We start from the raw sequence: 25,065 nt of genomic DNA on the forward strand, positions 1-25,065 counted from the left end.
ATAGAACCTTGTATTCTTGCATTTAAGACCTTAAATCATGAATTAAAGGACCAAGTGAGAGTTTACGGCCGTAAACTCTATGTTTACAGCTGTGAACTCCATTAAATGGTTCATTTGGAGCCTTAACCCCTTCCTATGCCCTAGATTTGAACCTAGCCTAATTCCGCGAGTGTCGTTAGGCCTGTAAACATCCAAGAACACACCACCCATGAGTTTACGGCCGTAAAATCATGGGGATATGGTCTTAGGGCCGAAATCTCCATAAAGAGTTTACTCTTGAAGAGTAAACTCCCTAACTAGGTCATACACTCCCTTATTGCAACCCGATAGCCTCCTAGCACTTGACCAAAGTGTTTTCCGCACATTAGGATGCTTATATGTGTTTACTTAGTATTATAATCACTAATTGTATGTAAAAATATGTCTTCATATGTTACTAGGTCATTAAGTGTGTTCAAGTCTTCACTTGACAGCGAGCACTCGACCGACACTTCCATCCGATCCACTCGCCACAGGTGAGTTCATACCCCTGAAATAACCTTTTAAATGATTTTAACTGTTTTTATAGGGGGGGGGGGATACAAGTTAAACTGTACAATTATTAGATAAATCACATGTGATTAGTAACTGTAAAGCAAAATAGATTTTTACATGTTAATTGTTTTATCCAGCTTAAGACGTTCCAATTTCGTTTTCAACTCTTGTTAAAGTATGAATTTCTCTTTTAGATTTTCAAAAGTATTCGAAAGGTTTTCCGAAGGTTTTTCAAAGGTTTTCCAAAGGTTTTTCAAGCTTGGTTACTAGAGAGACATCAAGTCGTAATTTCTTGTTAAAGGTTTTCCAAAGGTTTTCTACACTTAAACTGTTTTATCAAATCATTTCAAAGCTTGTTTTACAAAAATGACATCAAACCGTAAATTATTATTTGTAAAGGTTTTCCAAAGGTTTTACAAAAGTTTTCCTTCCATGCCTTTATTTCATTAAATGCATGCCTATATTTGTATAATTATATAAATAATGTTTAAAGGACTTAGGAAGGCTAGTTCGCCCTATTTCCTTTTCCTCGTTGGGATGTGGTCTGGTAGGTATCGGGTATCCATCCGAAGGCCGTTTAAATATTAATTATATATCATGTATACATGTATGGACATAAAGGCTCTCTCTCTCTCTCTCAGCCAAATTCATCGCCTTGAGTAGTACATGCATCCTTCTATTATTCATGTTTCTGGAACCCTAGTAACTATTATAGGAATAGTTAGGAGACTCTATCTCTATCTCTATCTCTATCTCTATCTCTATCTCTATCTCTATCTCTATCTCTATCTCTATGTCTATCTCTATCTTTATCTCTATCTCTATCTCTATCTCTATCTCTATCTCTATCTCTATCTCTATCTCTATCTCTATCTTTATCTCTATCTCTATCTCTATCTCTATCTCTATCTCTATCTCTACCTCTCTCTCTCTCTCTCTCTCTCTCTCCCTCTCTCTCTTTTACTTTAGAATGTGACACACTAATTCCCCTCTACGACGCTTAATTGCGCCAATGCTATGTAACCAGAGTCTCCGGGAAGGAGAGCGAACATCATGTGTATAGATCTATATGGGACTGACACTCCCACACCCAGACTACTAGCTACAGTCTGCGCCGATAAGGTCCATGGGTGACATAATGCCACTACCTCTACGCGTGACCTGGAGGGTCATCGGATACTCTATCGTCGATCAGCATGGTTACATACGGGTTCACATTCGCCCTTTGTTTTAGACTTTACTAGCTGTATCGTTCACTCGATACTGTCTGGAGTCTGAATTTTCTTTGTTTTAGACTTTGCTAGCTATATCGTTCACTCGATACTGTCAGGAGTCTGTATTTCTTTGTTCTAGACTTTGCTAGCGGTATCGTTCATTCGATACTGTCTGGAGTCTATGCTTCCTTTTGTTAGAATGAGCCAGACGTATCATTCATTCGATACTCTCCTGGAGTCTATGATTTCTTTTGCCTTAGTCAGCAGTATTACTGCTGAGACATATGTTATTTTCCCTTAGTATTTTTACTAGTGATATTCTCATATTTTCTTTAAAGTCAATACCGTATTTTGGTAATGATAGTATTTCTTGGAAAATTACTCCTTAAAGCATAAGTCTGTCGGGTCTTGGTAGAAGACTGCTTTTATTTAGAAAATATAGGATTTTCTGGAACGGACGCTAATACACCGTAGATTCTAAACTACTATCGTTCATAAAGTTATTTTGAATAAAAAATGCGTATTTATACAAATGACACTAAATAATTATGCACTCACCAACATTATAAAATGCTGATACTCGCTTTCAAAATAACTTGTATTCTCAGGTCAGCGATAGACAGGTACATCCCGGGAGCTTTTTTGAAGACAGCCTAGTACCGAGCTGCATATATATTATTCCTTGTATTACTTTGATGTTGCTATGAAATGTAAACCATGTAAAAATTATTACTATTAATGCAATGGTTGTTGTACTTTGATTACTATACTACATATGTTGTGATACTTGACATGACGTCATCCACCCCAGAATGTTTCTGCAGTTCCAGTTTTGGGGTGTGAAACTTGGCCTCTCAGCCCGACTCCATTATAGAAGCAGGCTCCACATGCGAGGTTCGGTACCATCACCTCGAGTCGCTTGGCCTCTCAGGCCGACTCCATTATAGCGGCAGGCTCCACATGCGAGGTCTTGGCCCGACTCCATTATAGCGGCAGGCTCCGCATGCGAGGTTCATACTGTCGCCTCGATTCGCTTGGCTTCTCAGCCCGACTCAATTATAGCGGCAAGCTCCGCATGAGAGGTTCAGTACCCTCGCCTCGATTCGCTTGGCCTCTCAGCTCGACTCCATTATAGCGGCAGGCTCCGCATGCAAGGTTCAGTACCCTCTCCTCGAGTCGCTTGGCCTCTCAGTCCGACTCCATTATAGTGGCAGGCTCCTCATGCGAGGTTCAGGACCCTCGCCTCGAGTCGCTTGGCCTCTCGGCCCGACGCCATTATAGCGGCACGCTCCGCATGCAAGGTTCAACACCCTTGCGTAGAGCCGCCTGACTTCTCAGCTCGACTCAATTATAACGGCATGCTTCGCCAAGGAGGCTCAAAGGCTCGCAACCTTTGCCTATATGAATCCACGCAATGCTTTGCCGCGTGATGTACTTACGATCACTTGCAGCCAAGCCCGATCCATTCTGCGCAATGCTCTCCCGCGTAACATCTCCATGATCGTTGGCTGCTAAGCCCAAGATATTCTCCTAAGTCGCGCACCATAAGTCACGCATCACAAGCTTATTCCAAAACCAACACCGTGATCTCAGTGCTTCCTCTCTCACAGTCATCATGGTTCTCTTGTGCTCGGACGATCGATGAAGTGTTATCCACATTACAACTTTCTATAGTAAGGTTACTCTCCAGCAAGGAGGTCATCCCGACAGCAGCCCTACTACCTACTACCTTTCAGCATCTCTATTTCCTGGCTATCGGAAACGGTCTTGCTATGCAACCTTACCTGTAGCCTCACCGTGTACCTGATGGGTTTTGAGCATTCTAACACTTCCCAAGTGTACATGCAACCCTAATAACCTTGGATCTATGTTTGTCTAATTATCATGCTAAGTTGAATTCCAAGGTTATATTCCTATCTAGCATACATGGGGAACAATTATAACATGAATAATAGATAGAATAACTTACCTTGTTGTTGCTTGTGTTCCTTGAAACCTTGTGAGTCTAGCACCCCAAGTGTGATGCCTCAAATGCTTCACACAACACCAAATGCTCTTGGAAAGACTCTTGAGATAATACACACTTCTCAAAATCGGCCAAGCCCTCTAGTTTCTTAGTGTAGATTGTGTAGCCGATTTTGGTGGAGAATATGATTCTTATATAGTGTTGACACATCTAGGGTTACACCATGTAAACCCTAATGTGTCATGACTCTTCATTTCCATGACCCATGGGTTTGTAACTCCCATGGAGCATCCATGGAGCATCCTATGGGTAGAACCCAACTTGATAATCCATGGAGCCTCTTAGCCCACTATACAAGATATGGATGATTTACATAATCAACCCATATATTTAATTAGTTATCCTTTGATCACTTAATTAATTCCAAATTAATTCTTTGATCAACTAATCAAATAATATTATTAATATATTAGAACTTATAATATATTAATAATCTCCAAGTGTTATTTCTCTCATTTAGTCTATCCAATTGCATGGTGCCATGCAACCCAAATGGACCATGCCGGGTCGGGTCAAGTACATACCAGAAATAGTTATGGACTTAGACACCTTATCCAACAGTACCCTATAGCATCTCTGTTTCCTGGCTCTCGGAAATGGTCTTTCTATGCAACTTTACCTGTAGCCTTGCCGTATACCCCACATCATCTCTGTTTCCTGGATCTCGGAAACGGTCTTGCTACGCAACCCATACCTTTCGCCTCACCGCTTATCCCTTAACACCTATGCTGCCTGGCTCTCGGCAACAATCTCACTGCATATTTCCTACCAATAGCCTCACTGCCTGTTCCTCAAGAATACTATTGTCTGGCTATTGGCAATAGTCTCACTACGTGACCCTCGCTAGCAACCTAATCGCCCAGCTCTCAGAATCTCCGCCACTTATATTATGGTCAGCAACCTTATGGTTTATTGGTTTGACAACATAGTTTGACTTGACTACCTACGCTACCCACATCATCTGGGAGGAATCCAGCTAGGTGTAGCCCAAGAAAGAAATACCTCCAAGACGGTTCTTAATGCAGACTATGTAGATGGTTATTGGTGACATTCCATCTGCGCATGACTAAAACAACACTCGTGTTGAATAACAGTCTCAGAGACTGAATGGCGAGGTTATGCCTCTTAGCTACCTCGGTCCAACATTATAGCGACATCAGTGTCACGTAACACTCTTTAGGGGCCTCGGCCTGCATTATCGCAGCAACAGCTACGTTGCATCACATCGATCAACTCACACTCCTCTCAATGAAGGAGTATCAAGTCAGTTCAAGCTACATAAGCAATGTTTGGCTCTTCGCACAACCCCACGACCCTTGTGGGCGAGGTTCGGTCATTCTCTCTATTATTTAATGTATTGGTGCTTTATCTAGTCCGATCCGATTTTCAGCAACCCAATCACATCAGACTAGGGGGACTTGACGACACACAGTTTATATGACTAAGTCCAGTCTGATGTCATTAGTCGCGTACCAATAACACCAGACTGGGGGGACTTGATGATATATGGTCCATTAGCATGGCCCAGACTGCTCTAGCGCGCCAGCTTGGACTGGCGCGCTCCTGCCAACCTTGCCGGGGACTCCATTTCCAGCCTTGCTGGGGACTCTCCTGTTGGTTTATACGACTAGTTCTAGTCCGATGTCATTGGCCGCGTACCAATAACACTAGACTGGGGGGACTTGATGATATATGGTCCATTAGCATGGCCTAGACCACTCTTGAGCGCCAGCCTTGCCTGGTGCTCCCTTGCTAGCCATGCTGGGGACTCTCCTGTCGGCCGGCCCGGTGCTCCCTTTCCTAGCGCCCCTTTCTAGTCTTTCCTGGTGCGCGCCTGCCAACCTTGTCTGGGGAGCGCCCACCAGTCCCGCCTGGTGCCTCTGGGCGGCCTTACCCAGGTCCTTGCTAGCTGGGCCTGAATTGGGCTGGCCCAAGGCTTGACCTAATTCCCCTTGACCTAATTGTCCCCTATATTATGAACAGTACCTCCTCCATGGAGAGGGATCTTCCCCCATGGCTCAGCCACCACTATACTTCGGCCGAGTAGCTCAGCCGTCACCCGCCGCTGTCAGCAACCATACACTACCACCAGCACCAAGATGGTTCTCTCCAACTATGGAGGACCATCTCAGATCTTCCTGCTGTTCTAACTTGACCGCCAAAGCCCGCTCCCGGGGCACACTCGCTGGGGCGGCTCTAACGACTTTGCACTGTGATGTCACGATCTGCGCCGCAACAGAAGATCAGAAGGCTCGCCGGAGGTCGATGTCGCATCATTGTTGATGATTATTTCACCCTTTTTGTTAGAAATTTCGAAATATAATGAGTACTTCATATTATCACAACCAAAAACTAAAGAATTCACATATAACATGCAAGCACACATAGATCATCACATAATACTTGTATTCTCCCCCCAAAAACAAGTAAAAACCGAAAACAAGGGGGTATGAACTCACCTTGGGGTGATGGATCGGATTTTGATGAAGATATGGAAGAAGATTTTTGATCCTAGCAAGCTTTCTTGAGTAGATCTTGAACTTAGATGGTTCAAAAGATGGTGATATTGATGAAAAACCTTCTTGGAATGCCCACAAATCTCAAAAATATTTGGGAGGTTGGAGGAGTAGTTTCTTGAGAGTGTTTGGAAGTGAAATGTTTTTATGTGTTTGTGGAGCTTCTTGGCCGAGAGTAATAAATAGGGAGAAGAGAGGATGTTTCCTAGATATTTGGTGGGTATTAGACTCCTAGGAACATGGTGGGTTTGTGCATCGATATCCCCCATGCACTAATGAGGTGGCAAGTGCACAATTCATCTTGCTTTCTTTTTTTTTTTAAAGAATGTTTGGTCGATATTTTTGGGTCAAGAAATAGGAATAGGATAGTTTGAACCCATTAAACTTTAGCTAGGATTTTTGGGAACCTAATCATAAATTTTTTAGGCCCATTGGGTCTCATTAGATGGTTCACGGCCCATTTTGAAAGAAAAGGGGAGTTTATGGCCCATTAGGGCAAATTAAATCATTAATGGCCCAATAAGGCCCATTAAAGGTAAACTAATTTATTTTGGACCCCAAAATGGCCCAAAATGCTAAGGTTTTTGGAAGTGGGTCCAATTAGAGCCCATTTAAGGTTTCTAGGCCCAAAGTAGTTCAAGTTGAAGGTTTATTGGTCCATTAGGACCAATAAGAGAATCCTAGTCCATAGTGAACTTGAACCGGGAAGTCTAGGGTTTTCAACTCATAGTTGAACATATGAGATGTATTGCATTAGGTTTTGACCTTCATTCAAGAGTTTGGATTCAAATGGATGACGTTGATTGAACATAGGGTGTGATATTCACTAAGAGTAGAAACCTTACAATAGATGATGTTTTCATGAGAATAGAATTTCCTAGTAAAAAAATGCCAGGTGTGACATCATCCCCCAGTTAGAGGGAATTTCGTCCCGAAATTCTTTCGAAAGGTAGGATCATGATTGAGAGAATAGGCGAGGGTACTTCTGCGTCGTCTGGCCTTTGCATTCACATGTGAATTCCGATCCATGCTTGGCATCCCATTGAACCTTCCCAATCGGAATGCGACTTTATTTTGTATGCTTTACTTCCCTATCCAATACCTCGACTAGTTCTTCGACGAACATGAGATTCTTGTTTATTTCGATCCCTTCTAAAGGAATGTTAAGGGTTTTTCCTGATAGGAACTTTTTCCAATTCGAGACGTGGGACATGGGTTGTACATTGCTGAGCTCCGAAGGTAGCTGCAATTTATAAGCTACTGGACCAATTCGGGCAAGAATCTTGAACGGTCCGATGTATCGCGGGTTCAGTTTTCCTTGTTTCCCAAAGTGAATCATTCCTCTCCAGGGAAAGACTTTCAATAGTACCCGACCTCCGACTTGGAGTTCTAGAGGTTTTCGTCATCTGTCAGCATAACTCTTCTGTCTGTCTCATGATGCTTGAAGTCGAGTTCTGACTTGGATTATCTACTCTGTCATTTCGTGAATGGTTTTCTGGTCTAATGAGAGTATTGGCGAGTGATCTGCACTTATGACCACAAAGAGCCTCGAAAGGAGAAACCTTGATGCACGTGTGATAGTTTTTATTGTTGGAGAATTCAATCATGGGCAATCGGGTATCCCATGACTTGCTGAATTCGATCACACCATCTCAAAGCCTGTCTTCGAGCGTTTGGATGGTTCGTTCACTTTGACCATCGGTTTGAGGGTGGTAAGCAATGTTCATGTCTAACTGTGTTCCCATGGCCTTCTGAAGTGACTGTCAAAATCTTGAAGTAATTCCGTTATCTCAATCCACGTAGTGCTTCCTCCGCGATATGCTCCGACTTTGATGCTTTCCAAGGCCAATCGTAGGTGTTGAAAATGTTTTGTTCTTGCTTTGTGAGCAAACAAGTATGTTATTGATGAAGAATAATGAAAAGGTTGACTAGGAATGGCTGGGAAAACTCAGTTCGTGGGGTTCATGAATACCGCTGGGGTATGCGTTAGATTGAAGGGCACCACGACAAATTCAAAATGACCGTATCGATTTTGGAAAGCAACTTTTGGAATGTCCTCATCTTGGACTCGGAGCTGGTGATATCTGGATCTTAGATCTACTTTGGAGAAGTAACTAGCTCTTTGGAGCTGGTCAAATAGGTCGTTAATCTGAAAGAGTGGGTATCGGTTTTGATCGTGAGTTTTTTCAATTTCCTACAACAGGTGCACACTTTGAAGGATCCGTCTTCTTGATGAACAAGACGGGAGCTCTCCCTCCAGGGTGAAAAGCTTGGTCTGATGAATCCTTTGCTCTACAATTTTCTTAATTGAGTGGATAACTCTGAACTTCAGCGGGATCTAACCTGTAGGGTGAATTGGCGATTGATGTGGCTCCTGTTATTAGGTTAATTCGAAATTTGACACGTCTTTCTGGAGGTATTCCCGGAAGGTCTTCAGGAAATACATACAGAAAAGCGCAGGCCACTGGGATGTCTTTAATGTTGATTTTCTTCTTTGGCTTTGTCTACAACATAAGTGAGGATCGTATCATTCTTCTTGTGCAGGCACTTCTGTGCCTTGATGCATGGGATAAGACGAAGATTGGCGCCATGTTTATCACCATAGAATATCAGAGTTTCGTGATTGGGGAGGTGAAGGCAAACGACCTTCTCGCAACACATAGTATCAGCATGGTGGGGGCTCAACCCAACCATGCCAATTATCACAACAAAACTCCTAATATTTACTGGCATCAAATCTATTGGAAAATGAATGATTGTTTATTGTTAAGGTGCACCCTACATAAATATCTTTGGTTGATTCGGTTTTTCCTCTTAGCCATCTCCACCGCGAAGGCTTCGTTTAGCTTCAGGGGTTGTTTTAGTAAGTGCTCGAATTTGATACTAACGAAGCTTCGCTCAGCTCCACTGTCGAATGAGATGCAAGAATAAGAGTTGTTAAGTGGGAACGTACGAGTAACAACCGTCGGGACTTGAATTGCTTCGCCTTGACCTAGGGTTAGGACCTTTCCTGATCCTCCTACCCCTTGATTGTTATCCTTGAGGAAGTTGCGTCTGAAATGACCAATTCCTCCACATCTGTAACAAGTGTAACTAACTCCTGCGTCATTATTGTTGCGGTTGTTGTTGTTGTTGTTGTTGTTGTTGTCGTTGTTGTTGTTGTTGTTGTTGGTCAGCCGCTGGTATTGGGTTGGGATGAGTCCTACAATATCTTGCCGTGTGACCTTTTTTGTTGCAACTGGTACAATGCATCCCCCTACATTTTCCATGATGATGGAAACTTCATTTGTTTCATTTTGGAAGACTTCCAGCATATGTTCTTCCTAGTGCTGGTGTAGTAATTGTCATGGTAGCATTGACAGCAACAACATGTTGTTTTTTCGAGGACCCTTGAGTTGGCTATCCCTTTCTATTATTCCCTAACTCTCTCTTCCTGGTCTTAAGGTTGGGGTTTAGAGTGCCTTGCTAAGCGATTACTTGTTGGTTTCCTTGGTCGTTACTTCGACTGGTGTTGTTGACGCTATTTCCACCTCTGTTGGCGTTGCTTGCGTTGAGTTGCGCCATAGCAATGGTTATGACAGCGGTGACAACAACTTGGAATGTAGTAAGGTCCATCTGCAAGAGTGGTGCTTCACGGGTGTGCTTGTTATTTCTGTGAAATGACATCTCCTGCTTCATGATGATAAGCAGGATTGTAAGCAACGACGGTCATTTCCAGTAGTGCTCCATAACTTTCACGTTTTGTCGTATGGTTCACAATGTTTCGATCTATATTCATATGGTGTATTTATGATAGTAAGTAATTTGTAAACTTGTCAACAATATTAAGTCTTATTCATAGAGTTCATAGGTTATTTTGGTTTCAATGTTCTTGAGTATCTAACAGTTTTGATGGTTTGTTTGTGCACATTAGTGAAACCTCATATTAAAACATATAGTATTACTACTAGAAATAGCCATTTTTAATACAGGAAAATTTGCCTGAAGGGCAAACATTTCATAGGAAAATGTACGATCCGACAATATTACGGCATTATATCCCTTGAAACACAATGCTAGTAGGAGATACGACTGGTCCTACATACTGTAGATCTTATCATAGCAAGTAGTAGGGTACGTTCTATCAGTTATGATGACGATGATACTCAATCGTCAAGTTGGCGTATCAGAAGTTTAGCTAGTTCATTCACCTCCTGGGTGATAACTTCTTGCCTTTGCTCGGCTCGAACGGCTCTAGCTTCGGCCGCAAAGAGTTGACGCTTGAGATTGGCTATTTCTTTCTTAAGAGAGTGTATGTAATCTGTATCACTTTCCTGAATCGTGTGTGGGTCTAATAGGGTTTCCGATGGGTGGGGCTTACTAGGTGTCTCCTTAGCATCCTTTCCTTCATTTGAATCCTAGTCAGATTCGTCATATTCATAGTTAGTTACCACGTACTCTTCTGGTTACACTCCAGGTCCCACCTCCTGACCCATTGCAGGGCCTCCTTCAGGATTGTCATCTAGACCCACCTTAATCTCTCTATAGACTAATAGAGCTTGATAGTAGGGGTCGTCTTGCTGCATTCCTTCCGTATCGCCTGCGGGGGAAGTGTAGGTGTGAAAAGTGTGTGCATTGGGGTGTATAAGGATAGCATTCTTAAAATACTCCTACCGTGTTTATTTTTCTTAAGTTTAGTTCCTCTAACCTATTTGGATAGTTAGATGGTAAGCTTTCAGTTTATTTGACCATCACGATTTTTCCCAAACGTATGTTGATCGTACTTTGAATGAATGTAGTTGATCAGGCTACATTGATCCCCGATACGATTACATAATTGCCTAGGTTAATTCACAATGTCCAAATCCCCCAAAGACTTTTATTTTTTAGTATTATGCTGTTATTCGAAAACATGCACATAGGTATTTATTTTATTTACTCTGTTAAGAGTTATTTAACCCCATTGTGTTTATAGTTGCATATCATGTATGGTTAGATATGCTAGTTCACTATAAACAAAACTCTGATACCAACCTGTCACACCCCCGAACCAGACGGCGAAAACGTTCGGGGGTTCATGTGACTTAAATTGAAATCTCATCACAATGAATATACATGAAACATAACATAAACATCACCATGTATTTAATACATTACAACTTACCTTGTTCAGATCAAGTACATTGTCTAAATATTACATATCCATAGCATAAGTTGTTTGAGAGTCACAAAACAAGACATCCTAACGTACTTGGTAAATTTCTTCAGCTTATCTGTTACCTGAGAATACAAGTTATTTTGAAAACTGTCAACATATATAATGTTGGTGAGTTCATAAGCAGGTTTGATATGAAAATGTTTGTATAGTTTGTAAAACCCAGAAAATCCGATATTTTCTGAAACGACAATTGTTTACAAAATAGGTGCGATGATCCATAAGTATATGCGTGAATGATTTCAAACGTGTAAAAGTGATATGTTTTTCATAATAAATTCTTGTATTATAGTTGTTGAAAGTAAAAGTGAATAATGTTGTTCCCCAGGAAAACTCGATGTTTTCTGACGTAAATAGTATGATCTTTTTGTCTCGTCACAATTGACTGAATATGATTCCCCATGATTACTTAGATGGTGTTGGATCTCTATGTGAGTCGCTATAACCATGCATAATAATGACTAATTCGTCTGTCTTGGCATTAAATTAAGATTTTGTCACCCTACACTGGTCGAGTCTAACTGTAGCGAACAACTTAGGTGTGGGAGAGTCACCCCCGTATAGATCTATACACAAACTCTCGCTCTCCCTCCAGGAGACTGTGGTTATAACTACAGACAACGACCGACACTTAAAAGTGTCACCCGTTATTTCCCACTAAATCCAACTGAATTTGAATAACCTTATTTATCAACCTAATTTTATGTTTACTTGAATAATAGAGATAAACCTAACAGACGAAGAGAATAGGGCAATAGAGGCTCACTACTCATGTATGTTATTATAGGCTGTCGACTATGAGACGGGCACGTTGGCCCATCATGCATATGTTTGATTTGGACCTTACTAGCAATGCCAATGGGCCATTGAGGCCCAATAGCATGTATGTAGAGGTTATGAATTGTAAAAGTCGAAATGTTTGTTTGTTTAGTTTCGCATTTTTAGTTATTTTACTAAGTCAGTTTTATGCGAAGCGTATTGTAATAGACTTAGTATATTTTTTTTACACTCAGGTTTCCTATAAATAGGGACTGAGGATAGAAGTAGAAAGTACTTTTCACTCGAGTATTCTTTCTGCTTAAAAGCTTTGTAATCAGTCTTCAATCAATATATGATCTGATTAATATTTACTCGTTGTGTTCTTACTTTTCAATCATTCAATCATAATTGCTTTCATATTCTCGATAACAATTCTCTTCAATTGGTATCAGAGCGGGTGTTCTTGATTTTCATCAAGAATTGATCCTTGATGGCTATTTTGATTTGGTGATTCTTATTGTTCATTGATCTTCATATTTAGAGAGTTTTTTTTTTGTGTTCTAGAAGTCGAATTTTTCCTTGATGTGATCCATAATTCAACTTTCTCTCTCTAGAATACTTGTTTGTGTTACTTTCTCTCTCTAGAAAACCCATTCAAAATCACTTTCTCTCTCTAGAATTCTTCAAGTTGTTGTGATCATGGTGAATTTGCCATACAATTCTTGGATTTTGATCATTGAAGGTATCAAATACAAAGTCAATAAAGATCAATATTATGGGTTTGTGTTAAACAAGAAGATATATTGGGGAACTATGGTTTCTTATGGAGGATTGAAGGATGATCATGGAAGCTTGATATTTCAACCACTTTGTGAGATCAAATGGTTGGCTGATATTACATGTTCCATAATATCACGTAGTAATGATAAGATTGGAGAAGAAAAATATTTGTTTGATAAGAAATATGTTTCTCTTATTGAAGACCCAAATGATCTTCGTGCTCTTAAGGTAGTTGAAGTTCTTGACAATGGAGTTCAATGTGATGTTCTTGATGTTCAAGAAAAAGGAGTTCAAGTTGATTCTCATGATGAAAAAGTTTTTTGCTCGATTGGAGTTCAAACCGATGATATTTTGTGTTCTTGTGATTTGTTTGAAGGAATGATTCCTTATCAGAAGCCGGTGGTTCAAGAAATTCACAAATATCAAACTCCAAAAGATTTGATTCAAACTCAAAATATTCATGTTGTTGAAAGTGGGTTTGTTCATGAGATCAAGTCTTCAAGATGCAAAAAGATGAAAAAGAAAAGGAAGAAGAAGATGAATCGGAAGAACAAGCGGGTTTACTCACAAAAATCGTCATATGTTGTGAAGCCAAAATCCGTGAAACAAATTTGGGTTCCAAAGCAACAATCTCCAAACATTGCATTGAATTTGAAGTCAAAACCAAAAAGTGTTGGGGGTTCTTTTGAAGATGTTCTTGGATCGTTGAAGAACACGAAGAACGAGTTGTACATCTCGCATGGTGGGTGGTACAATGTTTGATTTGGAGATTTTCTCATTCCGAAAAAAGAACCAAGATCTTCCAAATTTGATTCGTTCGTTGCAAATGGATCTCGATTCATCAAAAAGGTATCTCAAATTCTAAAATGGATTCCAAAACGTCCATGATTTCGATTCGTGCTTTGCGTTTTTCATTTTTGATCGATTTGCCTCATTGGATCAAATCTGTTTCAACCCCATTGATGATCCAATATTATTTTTCATTAGATCAAGTACAAATCACGAAAATAAATGTTTGCTTAACATACTTGAATCCAAAATTTTTGATCCGATTACTATTCGTTGAAGCCCAATCTGATTAAAGCCTATATCCTTGATTCATATTTTTTTGAGTCTTAAACAAAATCTTTTACTGTTCATCATTATTGAGCCCAAACATTTTTATGATCCGATAACTTTTTGAGTCCATTATCCACTGCTCGTCATTCATCATCATCGCTTTATCTGTTGTATGTTCTTGAAGTTAGTAATACATTTTTTTAGTTCTTGTGCATCGATTTTTTCTCATACTTCTTGCAAATAGATTACCGATTACTGGTGATATAAACTTGTGAATCGGTTATAATTTCTTCAATTTGATACCGATGAGGATCAAGTTTTGGCTAAGAAATCGACAAACAAATCTTTGATTTTGATGAATGAATCAAGAACAACTGGAATCGAAATGTGATTGTGATCTGAAGTCGATTAATGTCAATTGTCTTCGACCTAATGAAAGAACGACTGGGAAGTGGATACTTTGGAGTCGAAATAGATATCAATTGTTGAATTTGATTTCGTTTCCTGGAAATTGAAAGTTTGATTTTGAGATTTCGAATGGATTCAATTTAGTCATGATGTCAAAAACAAACCCGATTTTAAACTACATTAGTTTGTATCGATTCAAGGCTGTTGGAAGAACAGAAATCGATTTCGATGGTTATCGAGAGATGTTTGATGATCGATTGTTGGTTACGACTAGAGACTAATGAATCGATGGTTGAAGGATTTGAAATCGAAGGTCTGTTCATTAACAGGGAAGATGGTTTTGAAATCAAATGTTTGATGTTGATGCTTTGGAATGAAACTCAAAAAGAACGAAGATTTTGAATGTCAATGATTGAGTTTGGTTCGCAATTGTTGATTGTGGTTGTTGGTTTGATTTCAAATCTTTACGGATTAATAGTCGATGGAAGAAAAAGGATCGATGTCAAGGATATTGATTTTGGAGTTCTTGGGTTGATTGTTGAGGTCTAAAACCAAAGAATGAAGTGTCGATTGATTATTGAGGTCGACTGTTGAAAGCGAGATAGTCAAAGCCTGAATCGATTGAAGTAAAAAGTGAGTTCGCAAGTTCGATTGTTGATCTATGATGTATAAAGCTGAAGAACAAAATGCGAAGATGTTACAGGAAAATGAAAAATTGATTGCTTGTGTTTGGATTGTGAATGAAATGCGAATAATAAAAATTTTGTGATTGATTTGTGCGAGTTCGCATCTGGGTTTCAAACATGAGTTCGCATTTGAGTCTCAATCAATTTCGCATGTTTGGTTAATTGGGTTAAAGATGTGAAGCATTTGTAAGGAACATGCGAAAGAATCTGGAACATGCGAAGTTTTAACTGCATATGGTGATTTGGGGTAGAACACAAAGAGTTTCAGTTTGCACCCCTGATCTTTTCACAAGATGACAGTTTATACCCAACTTCGCATTTGGGGTAAAAATTTTGAGAAATTGGAATTTTTTCAAATCTGGTCCCTGCAGTTTGTGCGAATTTACGCTTTATGCCTAGTTTCGCAAATGGGCTAGAGTTTCGCATATTTGGCTGTTTTTGGTGCAACGGGTCCCTGCAAGTTTCAGAAAGCGACAATTTCTACCCGAATTTTGAAAATTCTTGCAACTTCCATCCAAAAAGTAAAAAAATTTCATAAATTGGAAATTTTTTGTGGCTTTTTCGTGATTGTTTTTTCGTGCAAGATTTTTGGTGATTCATTTTTGGTACACATCAAGGGGGAGTATTGTATTGTCTAGTCCTCGGGCGCTTCTCATCCTTAGTGGGTTTTATAATCACTTTTTGATTATAAAAAGGGGGGGAATGATGGGTATTCGAAGCTTCTCGGGTTTGTCGAATAACAAAGGTACATTCGATCTTATAACCAATCTTTTTCATCTCAACATTCTTTACACAAATCACACGCAAAGACGTATGTCCAAGAGGTCTTTGATCAAACCCATCGAGACTTAGATATATAAAAATTCTGTGTTTATGATCTTACATCATGAGTCCGTGATGAATGTGAAACCCAAACATCATAAACTTTAAATAATTGACGGGGAACTTTGTTCCAGATATTAACAAAATTTTTGTTTCAGTACCAAAATTTCGAAACTCCAAATCATATTCAATTCGCATGAGTGGTCATGATCAAACATTCGCAACCCACGATGTTTGTTACCCAACATGATCCAATACAATTTTTTTTTGAGTATGATTTCCCTGTGAGTTTCATTCGCAAATCCTAGTCATGATAAATATTTTCAAAAGCCAACTTGTCACTGACTACACTAGTCATACAAGTAATTTCAGTTACAATTTCTCACCTTATGTTAAGGTTGATATGTAATGAAATTTGAAACCAACCCAAAAAGTATCTTTCAAAAGAAGCCCTTTGATACTTATCAAAAAGTATTTGATTGTAATTCACGGGAACATACACAAGCTGTTGATCATCTCTCTTAACGATTAACGAAGCAACCTTTGCCTGGGGTTTAACTGCCTTTGTGTCAAATTGAATTTTTGACATCACAGAATTCCAAATTTTTTTTTGTTTATTGTTACTCATCTTATTTCTTTGGAACACTGCACTCACGAAATCCTTGAGGTTCTGAGTAATACCAACTCAGGCTGATGATTTCGCAAATCTGGCATATGACTTCACTTTATATCCCAAAAGTGAAAGAGCCTTGCCTCCTTGCGAAGGGTTTTAACGGTTCCAATTCTATAACGGGAAAATTGACAGGTTGTGTACTCAAGATGGTTGGTATTCTGTCCGGTTTTCTAGGAGATGTGACAGTTACTTTTTACAGCATGGTTACCTTTTACTGTCATGGTCCGATTATCATGGTGCCACATCAGATAACATTAAATGTATCCCGCTTTAATTTCAAATTGATTTGGGTTACCTATAAAAGGGTGTTCAAGATAATTGTATACGGTTACACGATCAAAACTCTCACAATCCTAAAGTTCTTCAAACTTCTTCAACTTCATCTTGTTCAAACCCTAACAATGGCCGATACTCAATCAAACGCTGATGAAGTTCTTTCACAATCACTCATGAAGATCCAAAGCACCAATTATCTGGTTGATCCCAATGTTTCGTCATATCCAGAAGGATTGAAGATGCTAATCGTTGCCTTGAAAAGATCTCCTCTGTCTACTACAATGTTCAGTTCTTTCTCAGTACCGATGACTTGGTTGTCATTGGCAGCATCATCGACTTCATACAACTATGCCACTGATGTCATTACCTTCAATCTGATGAATAACAAAAGGGTCAAACTCACCAAGAAACTGTTCATCGAGTTCTTGAACATTCCCAAGAACCCTCCTTTTTTCAAACCTCTCAATTCCCAAATAATCTTTATGTTCAATGAGATGGGTCACCAGCCAACTCTAAAGAAGATTAGTGATTTCAGAAAGTCTGGATTACCTTGTATGTGGAATTTTCTATTTGGAATTTTTCTTAGATGTTTGACAGGAAGAACCGTAGACAGGGGACGTATGGAAGTCTATGCGATGGTGATGGGATTATATTATGATATTAGTGTTGATTACGGAACTCAGTTGTGGAAGGTGTTCGTAAAAAGTTTGGAAAACACTAATTTTGAGAAAGGTATTTCATGCGCAAGGTATATCTGGAAAAGGTGTATGACAAAGAGGGAATTCAAGTTCCAGAGGGTGCTGAGGTTGCTGAATTTTCACTGTATCAATTTCCGAAGGAGGTGGAGGATGATGAAGAAATTTTCACTCATGTTGCTCGCATTCCAGATGCGATGCTTCGCAAAGTATCATCCACTCACAAAGTGTTGATACGATACATGAAGACATTTGATCCAGCTGTGCAGACTGGGATCTTGTTAGAAGTAACTGCCAAAACCCCAAAGAAGAAGAAGGCCACCAAGAAGGATGAAACCGTTCAATCTTCGAAACATGGTCAAGAAGAAGAGGTTCAGATAGAGGAGACCTCGTCAAAATCGAAGAAGGAAACAATACCCTCAAAATCAGGGGTATTGAAAAAGATTCGCAAAGCTGAAGTAAGCAGTAAGGGGGTGACAGTTCGCAGTATTCCAGCTCCTGTTTCTCCAGGATAAAAAAGGAAACGAGCTCAAGATGTTGCGAAACAGATGCAACAAACTCTATTGAAGAAGCGAAAGTTGATAATTCGAAATGAGTCGTCTGATGAAGAGGTGGTTCCAGACACTCCATCTGTTTCTACACCGGTAACCGTTTCTATTCCACCTGTTTCCATTACCAATGTTTCGCAAATCTCCACACAACCCATTCCATTTGAAATAGTCACTACCAAATCAGTTTCTGAGGAGGTACCTATTTTCGATATGGTTGTCAACGTATCTGATACGGGGGCACCTATCACAAGTGTTGAAACCACTCTGCCCATCAGCCTACGAGCTACATTACCCATTTCATTACCACTAGTATCACTTCCAACTACTACACTTTCCACAACCTCATCCATCTTTGACCATCCTCTACAAAATCCATTCACAACCTTATTTCCATCACAATCACCTGAAACTCCTCAACCTTCGTAACCCATGTCTGATATTGAAACCGAAGGAGGAGCTTTTGGAGGAGTGTTTGAAGATATTTACTTTGATTCAGAGGAGGAGGATATACCTGATCATATGCTTATGACAGGAAAGCAATTCATAGTCCTGAATCAAAAGTTGAATGCCATTATTCAGTCACAAGCTGATTCTGGCAGAATGTCATCTATCTCAGGAATGGAGGTTGATGTTATTCTCAAGGCTGCTGAGAAAAGAATACTTGAGAAGGTTGATTAGACAGACAAGAACAATGAGCTTCGCATTAAAGCTCAAGGAAGTTCATTCAATGGAGTTGTTAAGGATTTACAAGTTGTTGCAAAAGAACGCCATGTTCTGTTTGTGCAGGATGTAAAGAAGGTTCGGGAGGATGTGAACTTCAAGATTGAAGAATTAAAGACTGAACTTGCGAAGGAGCATCAAGCTATTAATTCTCAACAAATTGAAGTACAGAAGATGGTTGATGTAGTTGTCTCAGACATCAACAAAGTTATTGCTGCTCCTATCTCTGAAGCGAATCATAAAGCAACCATGGAGAAGTTTGATCAGTTGATTCAAATGGTGACTGAATTGAAAGCCTTAGTTTCACAATCTTCATCTCCGTCTATTCTCACTCCTGAATTCTTGTCTCTCAAAGTCAATACTTTGGAACAAGCAATTCAGAAGGCACTTGCTCTGATTGCGAACTTCACCTCTTTACTACCAAAGAGTGCCCCACCTGCTTTCACAGGGGTGCAAGGGGGAGAGACAAACTCAAGTAAAGAGGATGATGCGAAGACAGTGGGGAAAGTCATATCTACTCAGCTCAAATCTACTCTTCCAATATTCACTATGCCGATTTCTTCAACAACAATAACCACACGACCAATAGCCAAAGGAATAACTATTGGGTCAAAAGAAGGAAGTTCGAGTACGAAACCTCCAACTGATAATGTGGGAAAAGGAAAAGGGATTCTGTTTGAAAAGTTGAAGGAGGAGAAGAAAGTTGAAGCAGAGGCTGAGTTGGAAAGGATGAGGCAAGTTCAAAGTATAATGAGGCAAAGGGCAAGTGATCCTCCCACAATGAATAAAGGAGATCCTGTGAAGTTATACTCTTATGAATCTATAGAGTCAAAAGTGGTGGGAAGGGAGATGTATGAATTTGAGAAGAAGCCAATGAGAAGTTACGATATTGCGAATTCGGACAAATGTTAGTTGGATTTTCCGATAAATGAAATGCTTTTCATTACAACTCAGTACAAGATTAGCGAAAAGTTTGATAATGCTGATGACTACATACACATGAAAATCAGATTTCATGCTGTATTGCCAGATGAAGTATGGTCTTTAATGAAGATCAAAAAGGTGTAGACGAACAAGAAGGATACGATGTTTGAAGACATGCTTCAGAATTTTCGTTGTTTTGTTATTCGAGCTGATAACAAGCAGTATGATTTCACAATGGCTGACTTCCCTCTGATGAATTGCAATGATCTTATTCAAGTGGCTCTCATTTTGAAACATATGGAAGAAAATAAGCTCAAAGGATTTGAAACTGAAGTGTTTAGAATCGGGTTCGCACATGTCAAGACTTTTATCGATAATTACTTCGATTTTTTGGCATTAACTGATGAAGAACTCGCAACTACTTTGGGAAGAGAAGCGAATGTTCCTTGGGAAGATACCTTGACCCAGTCAACATTATCTAAGTATGTTGTTGGGGAAATATGCCTGAAACCTTTTGGCATGGTATTTTCAGGAAGAGATACGAAGGAGAAGCCCAAGAAATTTTTGTTCAAGGTCTCAGAGGTTGAAAGATATATTTCTTCGCAATATACGAACTTTATTGTTCGTATGAACAACTGCAAGAAGAATAATGAAGGAGACAAGAGGGATCTTAAGAAGGTGATCTCTTGGTATGGAGAAGTGCGAAAGACAATTCACTCAGCTATTCAGAGGCTTATGGACCGAGTAGTTTCGACTGTTTACAAAGCGGGAGATTGTAGAGGTTATGAATTGTAAAAGTCGAAATGTTTGTTTGTTTAGTTTCGCATTTTTAGTTATTTTACTAAGTCAGTTTTATGCGAAGCGTATTGTAGTAGAAAGTACACTCAGGTTTCCTATAAATAGGGACTGAGGATAGAAGTAGAAAGTACTTCTCATTCGAGTATTCTTTCTGCTTAAAAGCTTTGTAATCAGTCTTCAATCAATATAAGATCTGATTAATATTTACTCGTTGTGTTCTTACTTTTCAATCATTCAATCATAATTGCTTTCATATTCTCGATAACAATTCTCTTCAATGTAAAAGCCATTGAGGGTCCTTTAGGCATGTAATTGGGTCACAGGAGGCCCAATAAACATGTGTGAATATATCGGGCCCAATAAACATGATATTGGGCCACAAAGGCCCAATAGCACGTATAGAAGGTATTTGAGCCCAACTTTTTTAATCGCTTATGTTTTATCGAGTTTAAGTTCGTATTGTTGGCATTCGTGGTATGTTAAATGTTTATTCGCAATAACGAAATATTTTAACGTTTGATTTATAACGAAGTTATTATATATATATATATATATATATATATATATATATATATATATATATATATATATATATATATATATATATATATATATATATATATATATATATATATTAAAACCATGCGTTATAAACTTGATATTTTTAACCCCAAAAGTTATAATCGTTTATTTGGCCCAAAAACATTTAGATTAACCATTGTGGTACCTTTTTCTATAAAAGTGACAGTTTTAGTCCCTTTTTATGAAAATTGACATTTTTGGTCCTCAAACCATTTTTAATTACATTTTCCACTCAAACTTTATTTAAATAGTAATTTCAGACCAACACTATTGCATTTCTCATCTCCAGCCTTTATTTGCAAAAAGTTACATTTTTGGCCCAATTTCCGTATGTTTTACAATTTTGACGCTAAAATCAAAAACTTTGCATTTTTAGTCCAATTTAGTAATAAATTCATTTTCTATCCCTGAAAAAGCTTATTTACGTTTTAGACTCATAGTTTGTTAAGTTTTCCATTTTAGCCCCTCAAGATTTCCTTTTTTCGCAACCTTGGGCCCAAAATCTCGTGAGGCCCAATTAAAAGCCCAATATGCCAAATTTTATGATTTTGACCCTTTGAAAAGTATGGTTTTCATAAAAATCAGCTTTTATACTAATAAACAACTTATAACCCCCATAAAACCGAAAATTTGCAATTTACACCCAATCTTTGTTATTTTTGAAAAAATGACACTTGTAAGGTTCTTTGGTTTTGTTTTTCACCTCTTTAACTTAAGAACCCTTATATATATATATATATATATATATATATGATATATGTTTTTTTATCAAGTTTTTGTTCATGATTATTTCACCCTTTTTGTTATAGATTTCGAAATATAACAAGTACTTCATATTATCACAACCAAAAACTAAAGAATTCACATATAGCATGCAAACACACATAGATCATCACATAATACTTGTCTTCTCCCCCTAAAAACAAGTAAAAACCAAAAACAAGGGGGTTTGAACTTACCTTGGGGTGATGGATCATTTTTTGTTGAAGATGTGGAAGAAGATTTTTGATCCTATCAAGCATTCTAGAGTAGATATTGAACTTTGATGGTTCAAAAGATGGTGATATTGATGAAAAACTTTCTTGGAATTCCCACAAATCTTGAAAATATTTAGGAGGTTGGAGGAGTAGTTTCTTGAGAGTGTTTGGAAGTGAAATGTTTTTGTGTGTTTGCGGAGCTTCTTGGCCGAGAGTAATAAAGAGGGAGAAGAAAGGATGTTTCCTAGATATTTGGTGGGTATTAGTCTCCTAGGAATATGGTGGGTTTGTGCATCGATATCTCCCATGCACTAATGAGGTGGCAAGTGCACAATTCATCTTGTTTTCTCTTTTTTTTAAATGATATTCGGCCGAGATTTTTGGGCCAAGAAATAGGAATGGGATAGTTTGAGCCCATTAAACTTTAGTTAGGATTTTTAGGAACCTAATCATAAATTTTTCGGCCCATTGGACCTTATTAGATGGTTCACGGTCCATTTTGAAAGAAAAGGGGAGTTTATGGCCCATTAGGGCAAATTAAATTATTAATAGCCCAATAAGGCCCATTAAAGGTAAACTAATTTATTTTGGACCCCAAAATGGCCCAAAATGCTAAGGTTTTTGGAAGTGGGTCCAATTAGAGCCCATTTAAGGTTTCTAGGCCCAAAGTAGTTCAAGTTGAAGGTTTATTGGTCCATTAGGACCAATAAGAGAATCCTAGTCCATAGTGAACTTGAACTGGGAAGTCTAGGGTTTTCAACTCATAGTTGAACATATGAAATGCATTGCATTAGGTTTTGACCTTCATTCAAGAGTTTGGATTCAAATGGATGACGTTTATTAAACATAGGGTATGATATTCAATTCGAGTAGAAACCATACAATAGACGATGTTTTCATGAGAATAGAATTTCCTAGAAAAAAAAATGCCAGTTATGACAGCGGGTCCCGATAATTCCCCAAAATTAGGGTTTCCTAACCCAAATACTAGCCCATTAATCAAATGGTTGGGCTTTTAGGTCCATTATGACTTTATTGGCCCATTAAGGTCTCATTGGGCCCACTAGGGTTTCTTTGGGCCCAATAGGGTTTAGTAGTCCCTTTTTCCAAACATCCAAACAGGTCACAAACCAAACAAGGCACATCACCACCCGACACGGCGGCTGGTGGTGGCAGGAGGCGGCAGCCACCACCTCACGGTGGTGGTGACGGATTTTCTTTTCATTATTCTATTTTCTTACAATTTAGAATACCATCCAATCAACACACACAAACACTAATAACACGCACACACACAACCGCCTCGTTGTGGCCGGTGGTGGTATATGGTGGCAGCCATGGTGGTTTTTCCTTGGTTTTCCGGCAGCAGCAATCCAAGACACCCTCAAGCTTGTGAGACACGACTGAAACACACACACCCGCACTAATAGTGGTGGAGAATACCGGTCACCGTGGAACCACCGCGTGGCGGCGACGACCACGTCAATCTAAATGCGTAGGAACAAGCAGTGGAGGACAACCGCTCGAGCAGTGGTGGCGACGTATCAACAAACAGAAGGCAGAGGAAAGGTGAAGGTGGTTCGAACCACCGAGTACAGTAGCACCAACGGCGATGAAAAAGCGCCAAGTCGAGTCCCCGTCGGCATGTCACACCCCAAAACCGGAACGGCGGAAACGTTTTGGGGTGGATGACGTCATGTCAAGTATCACAACATATGAAGTATAGTAATCAAAGTACAACAACCATTGCATTAATAGTAATAGTTTTACATGGTTTACATTACATAGAAACATCAAAGTAATACAGAAACTAATATAGATGCAGCTTGGCACAAAACCGTCTTCAATAGAAGCTCCTGGAATCTACCTGCCTAATGTTGCCCTGAGAATACAAGTTATTTGAAAAGTGAGTATCAACATTTTTACAAATGCTGGTGAGTTCATAAGTATTTAGTGTCATTTTATACAAATAACTTTATGTAAGAAGCAGTTTTCAAGTATACAGTGAAATAGAGTCATTTCCAGAAAATCCTATATTTTCTAATTAAAAGAAGTCTTCTACCAAGACTGGTCATAGTTATGTGGTAAAAAGTAGTTTTCCCTTAAACACTATCATTCCCAAAATACGGGATTTGATTATTAAGAAAGTAGGAGAATATCAGGGAAAATAACATATGCCTCAGCAGTGAGGACTGCTGACTAAGGCAAAAGAATCATAGACTCCAGGGGAGTATCGACTGAATGACACGCCCGACTCAGTCTAACAAAAAGAGACACAGACCCCAGACGGTATCAAATGAAAGATACAGCTGACAAGGTCTCAAAAAGTGAATACAGACCCTAGCTAGTACCAAATGAAAGATACAGCTAGTAAGGTCTAAAATAGTGAATACAGACCCTAGCCAGTATCAAATGAAAGATACAGCTAGCAAGGTCTAAAACAGTGAATACAGACCCTAGACAGTATCAAATGAAAGATACAGCTAGTAAGGTCCAATATAGTAGAGATAGACCCTAGCAGTATCAAATGAAAGATACAGCTAGTAAGGTCCAAAACAGTGAACACAGTGAACACAGTGAATACAGTGAGTACTGTGTAAAAACCCGTTACCTTAGAGCCATGAATTATAAGGTAACCCCGAGATACTCGTAACCATACTGATAGACACTAGAGAATCTTGACGCCCTGCAAGTGTCGGTATAAATATGACATTTGTCACCCCTTGGCTTGGTAGGCCGTGGACTGTAGCTAGCAGTCAGGGTGCGGGGTTGTCAATCCCGTATAGATCTATACACACAATGTCCGCTCTCCCTACAAGAGACTCTGGTTACCAACTTGACAACGGAGAAGGCCGTGTACCGAAGATGTAT

Source organism: Lactuca serriola, chromosome 5 (assembly GCF_051521515.1).
Source record: "Lactuca serriola cultivar US96UC23 chromosome 5, Lser_US96UC23_V15, whole genome shotgun sequence".
In the NCBI taxonomy this organism is placed as follows: Eukaryota; Viridiplantae; Streptophyta; class Magnoliopsida; order Asterales; family Asteraceae; genus Lactuca; species Lactuca serriola.